Genomic DNA, 24,049 nt, shown 5'->3' with positions numbered 1-24,049 from the left:
CCTTAGTAACTATAGTGCAGCCTGCCTTAGTAACTATAGTGCAGCCTGCCTTAGTAACTATAGTACAGCCTGCCTTAGTAACTATAGTATAGCCTGCCTTAGTACCTATAGTGCAGCCTGCCTTAGTACCTATAGTGCAGCCTGCCTTAGTACCTATAGTACAGCCTGCCTTAGTAACTATAGTACAGCCTGCCTTAGGAACTATAGTGCAGCCTGTCTTAGTAACTATAGTAACTATAGTGCAGCCTGCCTTAGTAACTATAGTGCAGCCTGCCTTAGTAACTATAGTGCAGCCTGCCTTAGTAACTATAGTGCAGCCTGCCTTAGTAACTATAGTGCAGCCTGCCTTAGTAACTATAGTACAGCCTGCCTTAGTAACTATAGTACAGCCTGCCTTAGTAACTATAGTGCAGCCTTCCTTCACTGAGTAACTATAGTACAGCCTGCCTTAGTAACTATAGTAACTATAGTGCAGCCTGCCTTAGTAACTATAGTACAGCCTGCCTTAGTAACTATAGTGCAGCCTTCCTTCACTGAGTAACTATAGTACAGCCTGCCTTAGTAACTATAGTAACTATAGTGCAGCCTGTCTTAGTAACTATAGTAACTATAGTGCAGCCTGTCTTAGTAACTATAGTGCAGCCTGCCTTAGTAACTATAGTGCAGCCTGCCTTAGTAACTATAGTGCAGCCTGCCTTAGTAACTATAGTATAGCCTGTCTTAGTAACTATAGTGCAGCCTGCCTTAGTAACTATAGTGCAGCCTGCCTTAGTAACTATAGTGCAGCCTGCCTTAGTAACTATAGTGCAGCCTGCCTTAGTAACTATAGTATAGCCTGCCTTAGTAACTATAGTATAGCCTGCCTTAGTAACTATAGTACAGCCTGCCTTAGTAACTATAGTGCAGCCTGCCTTAGTAACTATAGTGCAGCCTGCCTTAGTAACTATAGTACAGCCTGCCTTACTAACTATAGTGCAGCCTGCCTTACTAACTATAGTGCAGCCTGCCTTAGTAACTATAGTACAGCCTGCCTTACTAACTATAGTGCAGCCTGTCTTAGTAACTATAGTGCAGCCTGCCTTAGTAACTATAGTGCAGCCTGCCTTAGTAACTATAGTACAGCCTGCCTTCACTGAGTAACTATAGTGCAGCCCGCCTTAGTAACTATAGTGCAGTAACTATAGTGCAGCCTGCCTTAGTAACTATAGTGCAGCCTGCCTTAGTAACTAGTGCAGCCTGCCTTAGTAACTATAGTGCAGCCTGCCTTAGTAACTATAGTGCAGCCTGCCTTAGTAACTATAGTGCAGCCTGCCTTAGTAACTATAGTAACTATAGTGCAGCCTGCCTTAGTAACTATAGTAACTATAGTACAGCCTGCCTTAGTAACTATAGTACAGCCTGCCTTAGTAACTATAGTAACTATAGTACAACCTGCCTTAGTAACTATAGTACAGCCTGCCTTAGTAACTATAGTAAAACCTGCCATAGTAACTATAGTGCAGCCTGCCTTAGTAACTATAGTGCAGCCTGCCTTAGTAACTATAGTGCAGCCTGCCTTCACTGAGTAACTATAGTATAGCCTGCCTTAGTAACTATAGTACAGCCTGCCTTAGTAACTATAGTGCAGCCTTCCTTCACTGAGTAACTATAGTACAGCCTGCCTTAGTAACTATAGTAACTATAGTGCAGCCTGTCTTAGTAACTATAGTAATTATAGTGCAGCCTGTCTTAGTAACTATAGTGCAGCCTGCCTTAGTAACTATAGTGCAGCCTGCCTTAGTAACTATAGTGCAGCCTGCCTTAGTAACTATAGTACAGCCTGCCTTAGTAACTATAGTATAGCCTGTCTTAGTAACTATAGTGCAGCCTGCCTTAGTACCTATAGTGCAGCCTGCCTTAGTACCTATAGTACAGCCTGCCTTAGTAACTATAGTACAGCCTGCCTTAGGAACTATAGTGCAGCCTGTCTTAGTAACTATAGTAACTATAGTGCAGCCTGCCTTAGTAACTATAGTGCAGCCTGCCTTAGTAACTATAGTGCAGCCTGCCTTAGTAACTATAGTACAGCCTGCCTTAGTAACTATAGTGCAGCCTGCCTTAGTAACTATAGTACAGCCTGCCTTAGTAACTATAGTGCAGCCTGCCTTAGTAACTATAGTGCAGCCTGCCTTCACTGAGTAACTATAGTACAGCCTGCCTTAGTAACTATAGTGCAGCCTGCCTTAGTAACTATAGTGCAGCCTGCCTTAGTAACTATAGTACAGCCTGCCTTAGTAACTATAGTACAGCCTGCCTTAGTAACTATAGTGCAGCCTGCCTTAGTAACTATAGTACAGCCTGCCTTAGTAACTATAGTACAGCCTGCCTTAGTAACTATAGTGCAGCCTTCCTTCACTGAGTAACTATAGTACAGCCTGCCTTAGTAACTATAGTAACTATAGTGCAGCCTGTCTTAGTAACTATAGTAATTATAGTGCAGCCTGTCTTAGTAACTATAGTGCAGCCTGCCTTAGTAACTATAGTGCAGCCTGCCTTAGTAACTATAGTGCAGCCTGCCTTAGTAACTATAGTACAGCCTGCCTTAGTAACTATAGTATAGCCTGTCTTAGTAACTATAGTGCAGCCTGCCTTAGTACCTATAGTGCAGCCTGCCTTAGTACCTATAGTACAGCCTGCCTTAGTAACTATAGTACAGCCTGCCTTAGGAACTATAGTGCAGCCTGCCTTAGTAACTATAGTACAGCCTGCCTTAGTAACTATAGTGCAGCCTGCCTTAGTAACTATAGTACAGCCTGCCTTAGTAACTATAGTGCAGCCTGCCTTAGTAACTATAGTGCAGCCTGCCTTCACTGAGTAACTATAGTGCAGCCTGCCTTAGTAACTATAGTGCAGCCTGCCTTAGTAACTATAGTGCAGCCTGCCTTAGTAACTATAGTACAGCCTGCCTTAGTAACTATAGTGCAGCCTGCCTTAGTAACTATAGTGCAGCCTGCCTTAGTAACTATAGTACAGCCTGCCTTAGTAACTATAGTACAGCCTGCCTTAGTAACTATAGTGCAGCCTTCCTTCACTGAGTAACTATAGTACAGCCTGCCTTAGTAACTATAGTGCAGCCTGCCTTAGTAACTATAGTACAGCCTGCCTTCACTGAGTAACTATAGTATAGCCTGCCTTAGTAACTATAGTACAGCCTGCCTTAGTAACTATAGTGCAGCCTTCCTTCACTGAGTAACTATAGTACAGCCTGCCTTAGTAACTATAGTAACTATAGTGCAGCCTGTCTTAGTAACTATAGTGCAGCCTGTCTTAGTAACTATAGTGCAGCCTGCCTTAGTAACTATAGTACAGCCTGCCTTAGTAACTATAGTATAGCCTGTCTTAGTAACTATAGTGCAGCCTGCCTTAGTAACTATAGTGCAGCCTGCCTTAGTAACTATAGTATAGCCTGTCTTAGTAACTATAGTGCAGCCTGCCTTAGTAACTATAGTGCAGCCTGCCTTAGTAACTATAGTGCAGCCTGCCTTAGTAACTATAGTATAGCCTGCCTTAGTAACTATAGTATAGCCTGCCTTAGTAACTATAGTACAGCCTGCCTTAGTAACTATAGTGCAGCCTGCCTTAGTAACTATAGTGCAGCCTGCCTTAGTAACTATAGTACAGCCTGCCTTAGTAACTATAGTGCAGCCTGCCTTAGTAACTATAGTATAGCCTTCACTGAGTAACTATAGTACAGCCTGCCATAGTAACTATAGTGCAGCCTGCCTTAGTAACTATAGTACAGCCTGCCTTAGTAACTATAGTACAGCCTGCCTTCACTGAGTAACTATAGTGCAGCCCGCCTTAGTAACTATAGTGCAGCCCGTCTTAGTAACTACAGTGCAGCCTGCCTTAGTAACTATAGTGCAGCCCGCCTTAGTAACTATAGTACAGCCTGCCTTAGTAACTATAGTACAGCCTGCCTTAGTAACTATAGTGCAGCCTGTCTTAGTAACTATAGTGCAGCCTGTCTTAGTAACTATAGTGCAGCCTACCTTAGTAACTATAGTACAGCCTGCCTTAGTAACTATAGTGCAGCCTGCCTTAGTAACTATAGTGCAGCCTGCCTTCGTAACTATAGTGCAGCCTGCCTTAGTAACTATAGTGCAGCCTGCCTTAGTAACTATAGTACAGCCTGCCTTAGTAACTATAGTAACTATAGTACAGCCTGCCTTAGTAACTATAGTACAACCTTCCTTAGTAACTATAGTGCAGCCTGTCTTAGTAACTATAGTAACTATAGTACAGCCTGTCTTAGTAACTATAGTACAGCCTGCCTTAGTAACTATAGTAACTATAGTACAACCTGCCTTAGTAACTATAGTACAGCCTGCCTTAGTAACTATAGTAAAACCTGCCTTAGTAACTATAGTGCAGCCTGCCTTAGTAACTATAGTGCAGCCTGCCTTAGTAACTATAGTGCAGCCTGCCTTAGTAACTATAGTATAGCCTTCACTGAGTAACTATAGTACAGCCTGCCTTAGTAACTATAGTGCAGCCTGCCTTAGTAACTATAGTACAGCCTGCCTTCACTGAGTAACTATAGTGCAGCCCGCCTTAGTAACTATAGTGCAGCCCGCCTTAGTAACTATAGTGCAGCCCGTCTTAGTAACTACAGTGCAGCCTGCCTTAGTAACTATAGTGCAGCCCGCCTTAGTAACTATAGTACAGCCTGCCTTAGTAACTATAGTGCAGCCTGCCTTAGTAACTATAGTGCAGCCTGTCTTAGTAACTATAGTGCAGCCTGTCTTAGTAACTATAGTGCAGCCTACCTTAGTAACTATAGTACAGCCTGCTTTAGTAACTATAGTACAGCCTGCCTTAGTAACTATAGTGCAGCCTGCCTTAGTAACTATAGTGCAGCCTGTCTTAGTAACTATAGTGCAGCCTGTCTTAGTAACTATAGTGCAGCCTACCTTAGTAACTATAGTACAGCCTGCCTTAGTAACTATAGTACAGCCTGCCTTAGTAACTATAGTGCAGCCTGTCTTAGTAACTATAGTGCAGCCTGTCTTAGTAACTATAGTGCAGCCTACCTTAGTAACTATAGTACAGCCTGCCTTAGTAACTATAGTGCAGCCTGCCTTAGTAACTATAGTGCAGCCTGCCTTCGTAACTATAGTACAGCCTGCCTTAGTAACTAGTGCAGCCTGCAGTAACCTGCCTTAGTAACTATAGTAACTATAGTACAGCCTGCCTTAGTAACTATAGTACAACCTTCCTTAGTAACTATAGTGCAGCCTGCCTTAGTAACTATAGTAACTATAGTGCAGCCTGCCTTAGTAACTATAGTAACTATAGTACAGCCTGCCTTAGTAACTATAGTACAACCTTCCTTAGTAACTATAGTGCAGCCTGTCTTAGTAACTATAGTAACTATAGTACAGCCTGTCTTAGTAACTATAGTACAGCCTGCCTTAGTAACTATAGTAACTATAGTAAAACCTGCCTTAGTAACTATAGTGCAGCTTGCCTTAGTAACTATAGTGCAGCCTGCCTTAGTAACTATAGTATAGCCTTCACTGAGTAACTATAGTACAGCCTGCCTTAGTAACTATAGTGCAGCCTGCCTTAGTAACTATAGTACAGCCTGCCTTCACTGAGTAACTATAATGCAGCCCGCCTTAGTAACTATAGTGCAGCCCGCCTTAGTAACTATAGTGCAGCCCGTCTTAGTAACTACAGTGCAGCCTGCCTTAGTAACTATAGTGCAGCCCGCCTTAGTAACTATAGTACAGCCTGCCTTAGTAACTATAGTACAGCCTGCCTTAGTAACTATAGTGCAGCCTGTCTTAGTAACTATAGTGCAGCCTGTCTTAGTAACTATAGTGCAGCCTGCCTTAGTAACTATAGTGCAGCCTGCCTTAGTAACTATAGTACAGCCTGCCTTAGTAACTATAGTGCAGCCTGCCTTAGTAACTATAGTAACTATAGTGCAGCCTGCCTTAGTAACTATAGTAACTATAGTACAGCCTGCCTTAGTAACTATAGTACAACCTTCCTTAGTAACTATAGTACAGCCTGCCTTAGTAACTATAGTAACTATAGTACAACCTGCCTTAGTAACTATAGTACAGCCTGCCTTAGTAACTATAGTAAAACCTGCCTTAGTAACTATAGTGCAGCCTGCCTTAGTAACTATAGTGCAGCCTGCCTTATTAACTATAGTGCAAGGCAAGGAGAAAGGACGTGAGGTATCACAGAAAGACGAATTGAGATGGAAACGTACACACGTTCCCACAGTTACCTGGTTGATACATCTCCATAGACTCCGCCTCCTGCTTGATTTTGACCCCTGTGTGGGCGGAACCTCCGCTGCATGCTGCCGTGCTACTGGCTGCGGGCTGGGTGGGGGAGGCGACAGTATTGGCCATGGAGGCGGGGCCAGGTGGGTGTCACGGCCATGTCGGCCGACAGGGCAGAGAGGTGGGTATTGGAGCTGGGCTGGGAGGGGGGTGGAGGACCACGGGGGGCCAGCAGGTTGGAGGGGATAGCCTGGGCTGGGGAGGAGACCGCATGCTGCTCCACTCCTCCCTGGGAGGGTAGAGACTCCACTGCAGCCATGACTAGGACTGGAGGAGCCACCATGGTCATGTGACCCTCTGCTTTAGGCTTCACTCTGACAGGGAGAGAGAGAGGCTTGTTAATTAAGACTCACTCAGAGAGAGAGGTATGTTAGACTCTGAAAGAGAGAGATGTTAGAGTCACTCAGAGAGAGAGAGAGAGGTATGTTAGACTCTGAAAGAGTGAGATGTTAGAGTCACTCAGAGAGAGAGAGAGAGGTATGTTAGACTCTGAAAGAGTGAGATGTTAGAGTCACTCAGAGAGAGAGAGAGGTATGTTAGACTCTGAAAGAGAGAGATGTTAGAGTCACTCAGAGAGAGAGAGAGAGGTATGTTAGACTCTGAAAGAGTGAGATGTTAGAGTCACTCAGAGAGAGAGGTATGTTAGACTCTGAAAGAGAGATGTTAGAGTCACTCAGAGAGAGAGAGAGAGAGGTATGTTAATTAAGACTCACTCAGAGAGAGAGAGGTATGTTAGACTCTGAAAGAGTGAGATGTTAGAGTCACTCAGAGAGAGAGGTATGTTAGACTCTGAAAGAGAGAGATGTTAGAGTCACTCAGAGAGAGAGAGAGAGGTATGTTAGACTCTGACAGAGAGATGTTAGAGTCACTCAGAGAGAGAGAGAGAGAGGTATGTTAGACTCTGAAAGAGAGATGTTAGAGTCACTCAGAGAGAGAGAGGTATGTTAGACTCTGAAAGAGTGAGATGTTAGAGTCACTCAGAGAGAGAGGTATGTTAGACTCTGAAAGAGTGAGATGTTAGAGTCACTCAGAGAGAGAGAGAGGTATGTTAGACTGACAGAGAGATGTTTGAGTCACTCAGAGAGAGAGGTATGTTAGACTCTGACAGAGAGATGTTAGAGTCACTCAGAGAGAGAGAGAGGTATGTTAGACTCTGACAGAGAGATGTTAGTCACTCAGAGAGAGAGGTATGTTAGACTCTGAAAGAGAGAGATGTTCGAGTCACTCAGAGAGAGAGAGAGGTATGTTAGACTGACAGAGAGAGATGTTAGAGTCACTCAGAGAGAGAGAGGTATGTTAGACTCTGACAGAGAGATGTTAGAGTCACTCAGAGAGAGAGAGAGAGAGGTATGTTAGACTCTGAAAGAGAGAGATGTTAGAGTCACTCAGAGAGAGAGAGGTATGTTAGACTCTGAAAGAGAGAGATGTTAGACTCACTCTGAGAAAGAAAGAAAGAAAGAAAGAGGTGTTAACATCTCTCTCCGTCAGAGTGAATCTAAGAGTCATCCTAATATGGATTTGTCCCAAATGGCACCCTATATATTTCACTACTTTACCAGATCCCTATCAAGACAATAGGGTGCCATCTAGGAAATATTTTATTTATTTAACCAGACGGGGGCTGGGATAAAAAAATAAAAAACATATAAATATAGGACAAAATACACATCTCGACAAGAGAGACAACAACATGGCAAGGCAGACAACACAGCATGGTAGCAACACAACATGACAACATGGTAGCAACACAACACAACAACAACATGGTAGCAACACAACACAACAACAACATGGTAGCAACACAACACGACAACAACATGGTAGCAACACAACATGACAACATGGTAGCAACACAACATGACAACATGGTAGCAACACAACATGACAACATGGTAGCAACACAACATGACAACAACATGGTAGCAACACAACATGACAACAACGTGGTAGCAACACAACACAACAACAACATGGTAGCAACACAACATGACAACCTGGTAGCAACACAACATGACAACAACGTGGTAGCAACACAACACCAACATGGTAGCAACACAACATGACAACAACGTGGTAGCAACACAACACAACATGGTAGCAACACAACATGACAACAACCTGGTAGCAACACAACATGACAACCTGGTAGCAACACAACATGACAACAACGTGGTAGCAACACAGCATGACAACAACATGGTAGCAACACAACATGACAACAACATGACAACAACGTGGTAGCAACACAACATGACAACAACATGGTAGCAACACAACATGACAACAACACAACATGACAACAACGTGGTAGCAACATAACATGACAACAACATGGTAGCAACACAACATGACAACACAGCATGGTAGCAACACAACATGACAACAACATGGTAGCAAAACAACATGACAACAACATGGTAGCAACACAACATGGTAGCAACACAACATGACAACATGGTAGCAACACAACATGACAACAACGTGGTAGCAACACAGCATGACAACAACATGGTAGCAACACAACACGGTAGCAACACAACATGACAACAACACAACATGACAACAACATGGTAGCAACACAACATGACAACAACGTGGTAGCAACACAACATGACAACACAGCATGGTAGCAACACAGCATGACAACAACATGGTAGCAACACAACACGGTAGCAGCATAAAACATGGTACAAACATTATTCAGCCCAGACAACAACGCAAAGGTCAAGAAGTTAGAGACAACAATAAATCACACAAAGCAGCCATGTAGGATGCCATCTAGGAGGCAGTCTAGGAGGCCATCTAGGAGGCCATCTAGGAGGCAGTCTAAACCCATTACAGGACCTGCATGACCCAGGCTTTGAATGAACGATTGATTATTCTCTGAAGGCTCACCCTGCAGGTCTAGGTGGTCCTGCTCCTCTCACTCCTCCCTCCACTCTGCTGCTGGTGGCCTCACCAGGCCCTGCCGGGATCAGATTCTTACCAACACCACACCTAAACACACACACACACACACACACACACACACACACACACACACACACAATGTTAGGCTGGTCGATATTGAATTAATTTGAATGTATGTTTTGAATGTTCCAAATGCAAATCGCAACAATCAAGTTATTTATTTATTTTCTCCTTCTGTTTTTATGAGCGTTTATGTCATTTTTTTTGGGGGCCTCGTCTCCGTCTCTCCTTCTGCTCTGTGGTCACCAAGCCCCTCCAGCATTTCAGTCCCATACGGTAACGTGCTAACTGTCTAGTCTTGTGTTTTAGATATTTGCAACAAGCACAAAAAAAAAAATAGTCATTGATATAAGCAATTGGGGCAACTTGTTCTAACTAATAAGCATAATTTTTTCCCCCCCAGACAGTTGATTTCAGCATGTAAACAAAGTGACCCAGGCTGTGTTGTTCAGAGACCAGACAGAAGGACAGTGTATTCACAATTGTTCAACTGTTCTATCTTGTTAGCGAGCAAAAATATTCAAGTTGGCTAGACTTTAAATATAAAAGACGAGCTGGCTTCTCACTAGCACCGTTGGTATGGGCTTGAGAGATTGTTAATGAACAGGGCTTCTCCAAATCTTTTCACTCAGCCCCCCTTCCGGCATCGGGGAACATCCCGGCCCCCACCACGTCTATTTCTATGGGCACAAGCACTGTTTATGACACCAACTGTTCACCCCCCCCCTCTTGTTGGCGGAGAGAACAATTTACAGTTTTAAAGCTAATTTTCTTGCAATTCTACACATTCTGTCATGTGGTGCAGAGAACACTTTGCCGTTTTAAAGCTAATTTTCTTGCAACTCTATGTTTTGCCATGTCTAATGTGTATTCATGTGACATTTTGAGTGACTTGAATAATACAACAAAATATATGGGCTTTAAAAAAACAACGTTATAGCGGACATGGGCTAGTTGATCTGGACATTTCTGACACGTTTGAAATATCTTTCTAAGTTCCCGCGCCCCCTGCCGACCCCCGCTGTTCAGCAGGCCTGACACAGAAGACAACAATGAGGTCCTATCTAAACTGTTTTATTATACAGTTCCCTAATGAACATGACCCTGGGCTCAGAGGCTCAGTCACCCTTCATTGGCTGGCAGATTGATTGATCGACTGATTGACTCACCCCTCATTGGCTGGCTTCTTGCGGAGGATGCTGGGTCGAGGGGAAGAGACCAAAGTGGGCCCTCCGCCTCCTACTCCGCCCTGGGGGTGTGTCTGTACCATGGTAGCAACGGGCTGTGCGGCGCCAAACGGGCTGCCCATAGGAGCAGCTACAAACGTACTGCCGTCAGCCAATACCATCCCTGTAGAACAGACACAGGTTCTTATCATCATAGATTCGACCAATTACCATCCAATACTATCCCTGTAGAACAGACACAGGTTCTTATCATCATAGATTCAACCAATTACCATCCAATACTATCCCTGTAGAACAGACACAGGTTCTTATCATCATAGATTCAACCAATTACCATCCAATACTATCCCTGTAGAACAGACACAGGTTCTTATCATCATAGATTCAACCAATTACCATCCAATACTATCCCTGTAGAACAGACACAGGTTCTTATCATGAGCTATAGATTCGACCAATTACCATCCCTGTAGAACACACAGGTTCTTATCATGAGCTATAGATTCGACCAATTACTATCCCTGTAGAACAGACACAGGTTCTTATCATGAGCTATAGATTCGACCAATTACTATCCCTGTAGAACAGACACAGGTTCTTATCATGAGCTATAGATTCGACCAATTACTATCCCTGTAGAACAGACACAGGTTCTTATCATGAGCTATAGATTCGACCAATTACCATCCAATACCATCGCTGTAGAACAGACACAGGTTCTTATCATGAGCTATAGATTCGACCAATTACCATCCCTGTAGAACAGACACAGGTTCTTATCATCATAGATTGAACCAATTATCATTCAATAACATCACCTTCAGCAGACGCTTTTATCCAAACATATATTTTCGTAAAATATTTTCAGTATGTGTTTTTGGGTCCCTGTGAGTCATATTCAATAAGCGGCTTCTTGAGGCCATGTTTAGCGTTAGTGTACTGTAGATTACCAGATGGTTTGGCCTCAGGCTGCTGCCCTGCGATTGGTGCCTGCTGAATCCCCTGTGTGCCGATTGGACCGGAGCTATGTAACCCCTGCACTCCCATTGGTGCAGGCTGGATGACCTGGGCTCCAATTGGTTGAGGCTGGATTCCCTGGGTGCTGATTTGTGCAGACTGTAGACCAATCCTGTCCACGGCCATCAGCTGCATGGGGTTGAGGTGAACGGTAGTGGCCACGGCCACAGCAGGCTGGCTGGGCAGAGCAGAGCTCGGGGTCTGGGGCGTCACTGAGGAGAGGAGGGGGGTGTCAGTCAAAGCAGACTTGGGACATGGTGCCAACTAATCCTTAAGGTATTCACTCTTTTATTTTTTAATTATTACAATTATGATGATTTTTTTTTTATGTATTATAAATTTTTTCCCCCAATTATTATAATTATTATTTGTTTTAATTATTATAATTATTATTTGTTTTAATTATTATAATTATTATTTGTTTTAATTATTATAATTATTATTTGTTTTAATTATTATAATTATTATTTGTTTTAATTATTATAATTATTATTTGTTTTAATTATTATAATTATTATTTGTTTTAATTATTATAATTATTATTTGTTTTAATTATTATAATTTTTTAAATTATATTTTTAAATTATATATATATATTTTTATTTGTACTATTTTTTTTATTTTTTATTACAAAAAACACAAGTAAGGAGAAACAGTATTTTATTTAACCAGGTAGGCTAGTATTTAACCACCTTTATTTAACCAGGTAGGCTAGTATTTAACCACCTTTATTTAACCAGGTAGGCTAGTATTTAACCACCTTTATTTAACCAGGTAGGCTAGTATTTAACCACCTTTATTTAACCAGGTAGGCTAGTATTTAACCACCTTTATTTAACCAGGTAGGCTAGTATTTAACCACCTTTATTTAACCAGGTAGGCTAGTATTTAACCACCTTTATTTAACCAGGTAGGCTAGTATTTAACCACCTTTATTTAACCAGGTAGGCTAGTATTTAACCACCTTTATTTAACCAGGTAGGCTAGTTGAGAACAAGTTCTCATTTGCAACTACTATCAAACATGTATCAGTCTTTCTGCAGCAGAGCCATCGTTATGTGTGAGGGTGTCTACTACCACTATCAAACATGTATCAGTCTTTCTGCAGCAGAGCCATCCTTATGTGTGAGGGTGTCTACTACCACTATCAAACATGTATCAGTCTTTCTGCAGCAGAGCCATCGTTATGTGTGAGGTGTCTACTACCACTATCAAACATGTATCAGTCTTTCTGCAGCAGAGCCATCCTTATGTGTGAGGGTGTCTACTACCACTATCAAACATGTATCAGTCTTTCTGCAGCAGAGCCATCCTTATGTGTGAGGGTGTCTACTACCACTATCAAACATGTATCAGTCTTTCTGCAGCAGAGCCATCCTTATGTGTGAGGGTGTCTACTACCACTATCAAACATGTATCAGTCTTTCTGCAGCAGAGCCATCCTTATGTGTGAGGGTGTCTACTACCACTATCAAACATGTATCAGTCTTTCTGCAGCAGAGCCATCCTTATGTGTGAGGCTGCGTGTGCATGATATTGATATAAAATATATGTCATAGTTTCCTTTTTCATCATCACAATCTTACTCTTTGTGTATTGGGCAACGTATTCCCGAGTCAATTCAATAGATATTTTTTGTTGTTGTACCCAAGAATACATACAGTATGTGTATGTATTCTGACAAGGTACAAATCTGTCGTTCTGCCCCTGAACAGGCAGTTAACCCACCGTTCCCAGGCCGTCATTGAAAATAAGAATTTGTTCTTAACTGACTTGCCTGGTTAAATAAAGGTAAAAAATAAAAATAAATATGTGAAGGTATTCACCTGGGTACTGTCTGATGGTGGACACGGAGCTGGTGATGGGGGTATAGGTGTGTGTCCGGGGGTAAGGAGAAGAGGAAAAAGTAGGCAGGAAGTACTGGAAGTGCACTGGTAAAGGTGGCCTGTCACTCCTGGCCTCGATGGTGACAGGGTTAGGAGAGGAGCGGTTGCCAGAGATGGAGATCAAGTTGGTCCTCTCTACAGGATAGTCTGATTGGACACAGGGGGAGGTGTGGGCTATGGGCTGGTAGTCTGATTGGACACGGGGGGAGGTGTGGGCTATGGGCTGGTAGTCTGATTGGACACGGGGAGAGGTGTGGGCTATGGGCTGGTAGTCTGATTGGACATGGGGGGAGGTGTGAGCTATAGGCTGGATCAGGTTGGTCCTCTCTCCAAGGTAGTCTGACTGGACACGGGGGAGGTGTGGGCTATGGGCTGAGGTACCACTTTAGCTGTTGGTACAACACAGGAAGGGGGAAATATGGTACAACAGAATACAACAAAATACAGATAGAAATACTCTTTAAAGGACATCCAAATATAAAATAAATAATGAATGCAAAAAGCCCACTAGTGGGTTTGAATGTGTCTGAGTATTTTGTGCACTAGCCTTCAATGAATCTGAGTATTAAATCAAAAGTTGCTTAGGAGCTAGAAGCAGAGCGGTCATATCTGTTGGCGCCATCTTACTCACTTATACAGGCTGTTACTCACCAACTGGGATGGTAGAGGTGGTCAGTGCTGTGGCATGGGAGGAGTGTGTGGGCATCGTCATGGTGACGATAGTACTGCTGGTCATCTGGGTGTGTGGCGCAGTGCCTGAAAGAGGATCACGGGACAGAGGATCACGGGACAGAGAATGCCATTTGTTTCAATGAGGAATCGTCAAAAGGGCGACTGCACTTCCTGATTTGATTTTGATTTGTTTTTAGATTTGGTTCGTTAAGGAATGTTAGCGGTCCATTCAAACGTGAGTTGGTTTGGGGTGTTGTGGTTTGATGTGGGTCTCGTGTGTTCGCAGACGGTAAGAGTTAGCCAAACGATTTAGCAAAATAGTGTACGGCCGTGGCAAAAGTGGTTGAACTTTGGATAGCTCATCTCCGGGGCTAATTAGGGACCATTAAATCAAATGGTGATTTGAAACAGGTGTAGACCTTACAGTGAAATGCCTACTTTACAAGCCCTTTAACCAACAATGTAGGTTAAAAATATATATATTGGGCCTCCCGGGTGGCGCAGTGGTTAAGGGCGCTGTACTGCAGCGCCAGCTGTGCCATCAGAGTCCCTGGGTTCGCGCCCAGGCTCTGTCGTAACCGGCCGCGACCGGGAGGTCCGTGGGGCGACGCACAATTGGCCTAGCGTCGTCCGGGTTAGGGAGGGCTTGGTCGGTAGGGATGTCCTTGTCTCATCGCGCACCAGCGACTCCTGTAGCGGGCCGGGCGCAGTGCGCGCTAACCAAGGTTGCCGGGTGCATGGTGTTTCCTCCTACACATTGGTGCGGCTGGCTTCCCGGGTTGGATGCGCGCTGTGTTAAAGAAGCAGTGCGGCTTGGTTGGGTTGTGTATCGGAGGACGCATGACATTCAACCTTCGTCTCTCCCGAGCCCGTACGGGAGTTGTAGCGATGAGACAAGATAGTAGCTACTACAATAATTGGATACCACGAAAATTGGGGAGAAAAAGGGGTAAAATTAAAAAAATATATATATATATATATTTTAAAAAATTCAACAAATAAATAAAAGTAACAAATGATTAAAGATAATAATTACAATGTAGAAGTTCTCATTAAATGCTTTCAAAATGTGTATAGAATTTATAGTTGGTTTGAGGCAGTGTTTCCGCCGTAGTCATTTGCATGTGGCGCTGCGCCGTGGCTAAATTATTGCCGACCACGCCCTAAAATATGGGACATCAAATAAATACAAAAATCGGACGATGCGCACATCGAAGATTCTAGAACAGTCCACGTTAACGTTTCCTCTGCAAACAAAATGAGTTATGAACAGAAAAATCAGACTACCCCATTATAGAATAGTCGATCTATTTACCTAGTCATGTTATTAAACTAAACCAGACAATAGTTGATCTATTTACCTAGTCATGTTATTATAGACAATAGTTGATCTATTTACCTAGTCATGTAATGGTGTTATTATAGACAATAGTTGATCTATTTACCTAGTCATGTGATGGTGTTATCATAGACAATAGTTGATCTATTTACCTAGTCATGTGATGGTGTTATCATAGACAATAGTTGATCTATTTACCTAGTCATGTAAATATGGTGTTATAGGGAGGGAAACATGCATAGACAATAGTTGATCTAAAATATTTACAGTTCTTAGCAGCAACAGTCATGTGATGGTGTTAACATGGGTCAACTGGAGGTAACATGGGTCACTGGATAACAGTCAACTGATCTAACATTTACCTAGTCATGTGATGGTGTTATTATAGACAATAGTTGATCTATTTACCTAGTCATGTCAATGGTGTTATTATAGACAATAGTCAACTGATCTATCAACTTAACACCTGGAGGAGTAACATGGGTCAACTGGAGGGTAACATGGGTCAACTGGAGGGTAACATGGGTCAACTGGAGGGTAACATGGGTCAACTGGAGGGAGGGTAACATGGGTCAACTGGTAACATGGGTCAACTGGAGGGTAACATGGGTCAATAGACAATAGTCAACTGTAACATGGGTCAACTAACATGGGTCAACTTACAACTGGAGGGTAACATGGGTCAACTGGTGGGTTATCATAGACAATATGGGTCAACTGGAGGGTAACATGGGTCAACTGGAGGGATTTACCTAGTCATGGATGGGTTAACATAGTCAATGGAGGGTAACATGGGTCAACTGGAGGGTAACATGGGTCAACTGGAGGGTTACTGGAGGGTAACATGGGTCAACTGGAGGGAGGGTAACATGGGTCAACTGGAGGGTAACATGGGTCAACTGGAGGGAGGGTAACATGGGTCAACTGGAGGGTAACATGGGTCAACTGGAGGGTAACATGGGTCAACTGGAGGGAGGGTAACATGGGTCAACTGGAGGGTAACATGGGTCAACTGGAGGGTAACATGGGTCAACTGGAGGGTAACATTCAACTGGAGGGTAACATGGGTCAACTGGAGGGTAACATGGGTCAACTGGAGGGAGGTAACATGGGTCTAGGGTAACATGGGTCAACTGGAGGGTAACATGGGTCAACTGGAGGGTAACATGGGTCAACTGGAGGGTAACATGGTGTTATGGGTCAACTGGAGGGAGGGTAATATGGGTCAACTGGAGGGAGGGTAATTTCAACTGGAGGGTAACATGGGTCAACTGGAGGGTAACATGGGTCAACTGGAGGGTAACATGGGTCAACTGGAGGGAGGGTAACATGGGTCAACTGGAGGGTAACATGGGTCAACTGGAGGGTAACATGGGTCAACTGGAGGGTAACATGGGTCAACTGGAGGGAGGGTAACATGGGTCAACTGGAGGGAGGGTAAACATGGGTCAACTGGAGGTAACATGGGTCAACTGGAGGGTAACATGGGTCAACTGGAGGGTAACATGGGTCAACTGGAGGGTAACATGGGTCAACTGGAGGTAACATGGGTCAACTGGAGGGTAACATGGGTCAACTGGAGGGTAACATGGGTCAACTGGAGGGAGGTAACATGGGTCAACTGGAGGGTAACATGGGTCAACTGGAGGTAACATGGGTCAACTGGAGGGTAACATGGGTCAACTGGAGGGTAACATGGGTCAACTGGAGGGTAACATGGGTCAACAGGGTAACATGGGTCAACTGGAGGGTAACATGGGTCAACTGGAGGGTAACATGGGTCAACTGGAGGGTAACATGGGTCAACTGGAGGGTAACATGGGTCAACTGGAGGGTAACATGGGTCAACTGGAGGGTAACATGGGTCAACTGGAGGGTAACATGGGTCAACTGGAGGGTAACATGGGTCAACTGGAGGGTAACATGGGTCAACTGGAGGGAGGGTAACATGGGTCAACTGGAGGGAGGGTAACATGGGTCAACTGGAGGGTAACATGGGTCAACTGGAGGGTAACATGGGTCAACTGGAGGGTAACATGGGTCAACTGGAGGGTAACATGGGTCAACTGGAGGGTAACATGGGTCAACTGGAGGGAGGGTAACATGGGTCAACTGGAGGGTAACATGGGTCAACTGGAGGGTAACATGGGTCAACTGGAGGGAGGGTAACATGGGTCAACTGGAGGGTAACATGGGTCAACTGGAGGGTAACATGGGTCAACTGGAGGGTAACATGGGTCAACTGGAGGGTAACATGGGTCAACTGGAGGGTAACATGGGTCAACTGGAGGGAGGGTAACATGGGTCAACTGGAGGGTAACATGGGTCAACTGGAGGGTAACATGGGTCAACTGGAGGGTAACATGGGTCAACTGGAGGGTAACATGGGTCAACTGGAGGGTAACATGGGTCAACTGGAGGGTAACATGGGTCAACTGGAGGGTAACATGGGTCAACTGGAGGGTAACAACTGGAGGGTAACATGGGTCAACTGGAGGGTAACATGGGTCAACTGGAGGGTAACATGGGTCAACTGGAGGGTAACATGGGTCAACTGGAGGGTAACATGGGTCAACTGGAGGGTAACATGGGTCAACTGGAGGGTAACATGGGTCAACTGGAGGGAGGGTAACATGGGTCAACTGGAGGGTAACATGGGTCAACTGGAGGGTAACATGGGTCAACTGGAGGGTAACATGGGTCAACTGGAGGGAGGGTAACATGGGTCAACTGGAGGGTAACATGGGTCAACTGGAGGGTAACATGGGTCAACTGGAGGGTAACATGGGTCAACTGGAGGGTAACATGGGTCAACTGGAGGGTAACATGGGTCAACTGGAGGGAGGGTAACATGGGTCAACTGGAGGGTAACATGGGTCAACTGGAGGGTAACATGGGTCAACTGGAGGGTAACATGGGTCAACTGGAGGGTAACATGGGTCAACTGGAGGGTAACATGGGTCAACTGGAGGGTAACATGGGTCAACTGGAGGGTAACATGGGTCAACTGGAGGGTAACATGGGTCAACTGGAGGGAGGGTAACATGGGTCAACTGGAGGGAGGGTAACATGGGTCAACTGGAGGGTAACATGGGTCAACTGGAGGGTAACATGGGTCAACTGGAGGGTAACATGGTAACATGGGTCAACTGGAGGGTAACATGGGTCAACTGGAGGGTAACATGGGTCAACTGGAGGGTAACATGGGTCAACTGGAGGGTAACATGGGTCAACTGGAGGGAGGGTAACATGGGTCAACTGGAGGGAGGGTAACATGGGTCAACTGGAGGGAGGGTAACATGGGTCAACTGGAGGGTAACATGGGTCAACTGGAGGGTAACATGGGTCAACTGGAGGGTAACATGGGTCAACTGGAGGGAGGGTAACATGGGTCAACTGGAGGGAGGGTAACATGGGTCAACTGGAGGGAGGGTAACATGGGTCAACTGGAGGGTAACATGGGTCAACTGGAGGGTAACATGGGTCAACTGGAGGGAGGGTAACATGGGTCAACTGGAGGGAGGGTAACATGGGTCAACTGGAGGGTAACATGGGTCAACTGGAGGGAGGGTAACATGGGTCAACTGGAGGGTAACATGGGTCAACTGGAGGGAGGGTAACATGGGTCAACTGGAGGGAGGGTAACATGGGTCAACTGGAGGGTAACATGGGTCAACTGGAGGGTAACATGGGTCAACTGGAGGGTAACTTGGGGAAAGACGCCACCCAACCTCAAAATATATATATATTTTTTTTTTGGGGGGTAGTGATTTAAATTGTGATGAGACAGATTACATTTTAGTTGAGCAAGTTTAGTGGCAACCAGGGAAAGTATTGGGGAGGGGGAATGAAGGTGTGTCTGTGAGGGGGGGGGGTGAAGGTGTGTCTGTGAGGGGGAGGGGGGGTGAAGGTGTGTCTGTGAGGGGGGATGAAGGTGTGTCTGTGAGGGGAGAATGAAGGTGTGTCTGTGAGAAGTACAGGCAGGGGGCGTTTTACCCTGGGTGGCAGTTTACCCCAAGTTACCCTAACATGTAGGCCTACATTATATTTACTGTTTATGTATGTTTTTTGGTACATAAAATGTATCAATAGGATGCCAACTAGTTAAAATATCACATTTGGGATCTAGATAATGATTAGCCCGATAGTGTAAATGCAGATAGACAACCGCATGCTTAAGCCCATTTATTTATAGCCATTAGCGATAATGCTATTTTCTAATAGCATATATTATAATACGGGGCCATGCATAGGCTATATGCATGGTCCAATATGTAAAAATTATTTAAACCATTGGCCCATGTAATTGGACTGAAATTACAGAAATTATATTTTATATGGTTTCAGCATTATTTTATTTTTTATTTATTTTGGAGTAGAATGACCTTTTAAAATGTTTGAGTCACCCAGATAACATGAACTATTACAAAATGTGTAGAATTGTAGATAGGAGATTTGCTTTAAAACAGCTAAATATTAGTCACTGCGGCTAACAGGAGGGCCTCTAAAATCTTTGGTCGGTGACAACACAATTTTGATCCAGAAAAAACCCTGGTCAAACCTTTGTACAAGTACCTGACAAAATAAAGGAAACACAGACATAAACGCGTCTTAAATCGGGCGTTGGTCCAGCGTTGGTCCAGCACGAGCTGGAGTTGCCCACCCCTGGTTTACATAGGTGTCATGCTCATCAAACCATTCACTGACCACTCATGTGGTTTGGGGATAGCCATGGTAGCTAAAATAATGGCCTGTCCAGCATTTTATACATGCCTGTAGAAAAGGCCCATGGAGTTGGTGGAATAATCCTTTAATTCATTTACTCAGCTGGGCCAGGGGCGCTTTAATTAGGTCAGGTGGAAATGTCCGACAGATCTAAACTCCATAAAAGGAGGACACGTGACCACCTGTTCACCTTCACTGTCAGTCATCCTACCTGTCCAGCTACCCACACAGATTCCACTAATCTTTCATGCCCCTAAGCATGATGGGACGTTCATTGCTTAATTAACTCAGGAACTACACCTGTGTGTAAGCACCTGCTTTCAATATACGTTGTAAGCATGAATTTACTTTCCATTATTTCTGGCAGTTACCTTTACACTGTAATTTTAAAAAATTAAAATCATATTTTATTTTGTCACATACACATGGTTAGCAGATGTTAATGCGAGTGTAGCGAAATGCTGATGGTCCCTAACTAGACCCATAGGGATATCCAAAGTGAACCCAATTTCACCACGGGCATTACGATCGGGTCGCATGCAGCTGCACTCCGAATTGATCATTACTGATGCTGTGGGCAGGGTTGAAATAAACCCAACTTTAAATTTACAAACCACAAACCTCACACACACACACACACACACACACACACACACACAAAAAAAAAAAAAGATGTTTTGGACGAGACCGACTTCATGACTAAAATGATCCCATATCCACTTTGTAGTCAATTTCGACAGTAGAATAAAGGTTTCGGACTCATATTGATGCCACATGGGGCCGTTTACTAAATTAAGTCAATTTTTAGGGGATCTTCGGTCTTTAAAAACGTCCATGTTATTCGTCTTATTCATTATGATCGAAACAGGATAAACTGATCCGATATCAAGCACTCTATGACTCTTTGTAAATAGGAGTCCTAGAATGGTGACCTCGTAGAATAACATATTAAAATGAATCACTAAAATGTAATTGAATAGGATCTGTGTGGGGTGGTGTTACCTGTAGTGGTGGTGCCTGGGCCAGTAGTGGTGGTGGTGGTTAGAATAGGTGCCCCCGTTGCTGCAGCAAGCGGAGTCCCGGAACAGAAGATGGATTTCTGGAATAGAAGGAAGTGTATTTTCTTCTATTTTTCCTGTCAAAGTGTCACCAGAAAAACCTGACTTGATGAGAACAACCATAGAACATCTTACACTCCCCTCCGTATGTATTTGGACAGCGAAGCTATACATTTTTTTATTGTACATTTGGCCATATACAGTACTCCACCATTTTGGATTTGAGATCAAATATTTCATATGAGGTACAGAATGTCACCTTTTATTTGAGGGTATTTTTTACCGTTTAGAAATGAAAACACAAAATCATATATAAAATACAAACACACACACAGTACCAGTCAAAAGTTTGGACACCTCTACTCATTCAAGGGTTTTTCTTTATTTTTTAAACTATTTTCTACATTATAGAATAATAGTGAAGGCATTAAAACTATGAAATAACATAAATAACATAATAACATAAATGATAATAACAGCATAAATGGAATCATAAATAACATAAATAACATAAATAACATATAATAACATATAACATAAATAACATAAATAACATAAATAACATAATAACATAAATAACATAATAACATATAATAACATAAATAACATATAACATAAATAACATAAATAACATAAATAACATAAATAACATATAACATAAATAACATAAATAACATAAATAACATAATAACATAAATAACATATAATAACATATAACATAAATAACATAAATAACATAATAACATAAATAACATAAATAACATATAATAACATAATAACATAAATAACATAATAACATAAATAACATAATAACATAAATAACATAATAACATATAATAACATAATAACATAATAACATATAATAACATATAATAACATATAATAACATAATAACATATAATAACATAAATAACATGAAAGACAGTTTCATCATAGCGCTTGATGGTTTTTGCGACTGCACTTGAAGTAACTTTAAAAGTTCTTGACATTTTTCAGATTGACTGACAATCATGTATTAAAGTAATGATGGACTGTGGTTTCTCTTTGTTCATTTGAGCAGTTTTTGCCATAATATGGACTTGGTCTTTTACCAAATAGGGCTATCTTCTGTATTACCACCCCTACCTTGTCACATCACAACTGATTGGCTCAAACACATTTTGAAGGAAAGAAATTCCACAAATGAACTTTTAACAAGGCACTACTGTTAATTGAAATGCATTCCAGGTGACTTCCTCATAAAGCTGGTTGAGAGAATGCCAAGAGTGTGCAACGCTGTAATCAAGGCAAAGGGTGGCTACTTTGAAGAATCTCAAATATAAAATATATTTTGATTTGTTAAACACTTTTTTGGTTACTACATGATTCCATATGTGTTGTTTCATAGTTTTGATGTCTTCACTATTATTCTACAATGTAGAAACTAGTAAAAAATAAAGAAAAACGCTGGAATGAGTAGGTGTGTTCAAACTTTTGACTGGTACTATATGTGAGAATGCTGCTCATTGACTACAGCTCAGCGTTCAACACAATAGTGCCCACAAAGCTCACGGGGGCCCCTCAGGGGTGTGTACTTAGTCCCCTCCTGTACTCCCTGTTCACCCACAATTGCGTGGCCAAGCACGAGTCCAACACCATCATTAAGTTTGCTGATGACACAACGGTGGTAGGCCTGATCACCGACAATGATTAGACAGCCTATAGGGAGCAAGACAAAGCTGATCGCGGACTACAGGAAAAGGAGGGCCGAACACGCCCCCATTCTCATCTACGGGGCTGTAGTGGAGCAGGTCGAGAGTTAAGTTCCTTTGTGTCCACATCACCAACAAACTATCATGTCCCAAACACACCAAACCAGTCGTAATAAGGGCACAACAACACCCATTCCCCCTCAGGAGACGGAAAAGATTTGGCATGTGTCCCCAGATCCTCAAAAAGTTATACGTAAGGGACAATCAAGTCTGAAATTTCTAAGTGGAAATTACTAACTTCAGAAGCCTTTTTAAACCTCAAATACACTGTTAAAGATTTCCTGCAACAGGGAGATCAAATTAAGAGCCCACATCGGTACGTCTTCAAATGGGGAACTAGATATACAAAGTGCTTTCATTTATAAACAGTAAAACAGAGATGTATATGAAAATACCCTCAAATAAAAAGGTGACATTCTATACTGTTGCCTGACACTAAACATTTGATCTCAAATCCAAAATGCTGGAGTATAGCGCCAAAGGTAAATATGTATCGTCAAAGGTTCTGACCTGTGTCATGGTGTGGGGGGGGGGCTGGGGTTTCTGCCCCCCTATAGCAGGGTGGGAGGGCAGGGTGATGCGTGTGGCTGTGTCCCTGGCCCCCTGGGGACGTTGGATACTGATGGTGGCAGGAGGAGGGTGGATGGTCAGCCCTGGATGCCTGGAGGAGGTAACACAAGACATCATCAACCCAACAAACGTTTAAAGTGGCATCATCAACCCACCATCCCTTTTAATGTGACATCATCAACCCACCATCCCTTTTAATGTGACATCATCAACCCACCATCCCTTTTAATGTGACATCATCAACCCACCATCCCTTTTAATGTGACATCATCAACCCACCAAGCCTTTTAATGTGACATCATCAACCCACCATCCCTTTTAATGTGACATCATCAACCCACCATCCCTTTTAATTACCTTTAATTACCTTACCTGTCGGCCCCGTTGCCTAGTCAACGCCATTTTACCTGCTGTTTGTTGTGCTAGCGGATTAGCCTCGCCTACTGTTTTTAGCTAGCTTTCCAAATTCAACTCCTGTGATTACTGTATGCCTCACTGTATGTCTCTCTCAGATGTCAATATGCCTTGTATAC

General features: G+C 43.2%; 1 pseudogene; it reads right to left on the bottom strand.

Moving 5' to 3' along the window:
• Positions 1-24,049, bottom strand: part of LOC135564361 (histone deacetylase complex subunit SAP130-like) — a 69,582-nt pseudogene that overhangs the window by 20,666 nt on the left and 24,867 nt on the right.

The sequence above is a fragment of the Oncorhynchus nerka genome, linkage group LG24 (genome assembly GCF_034236695.1).
Source record: "Oncorhynchus nerka isolate Pitt River linkage group LG24, Oner_Uvic_2.0, whole genome shotgun sequence".
Classification (NCBI taxonomy): domain Eukaryota; kingdom Metazoa; phylum Chordata; class Actinopteri; order Salmoniformes; family Salmonidae; genus Oncorhynchus; species Oncorhynchus nerka.
The sequence above is the reverse complement of the archived record's forward strand: the minus strand, read 5'-3'. Positions and strand labels throughout refer to the sequence as shown.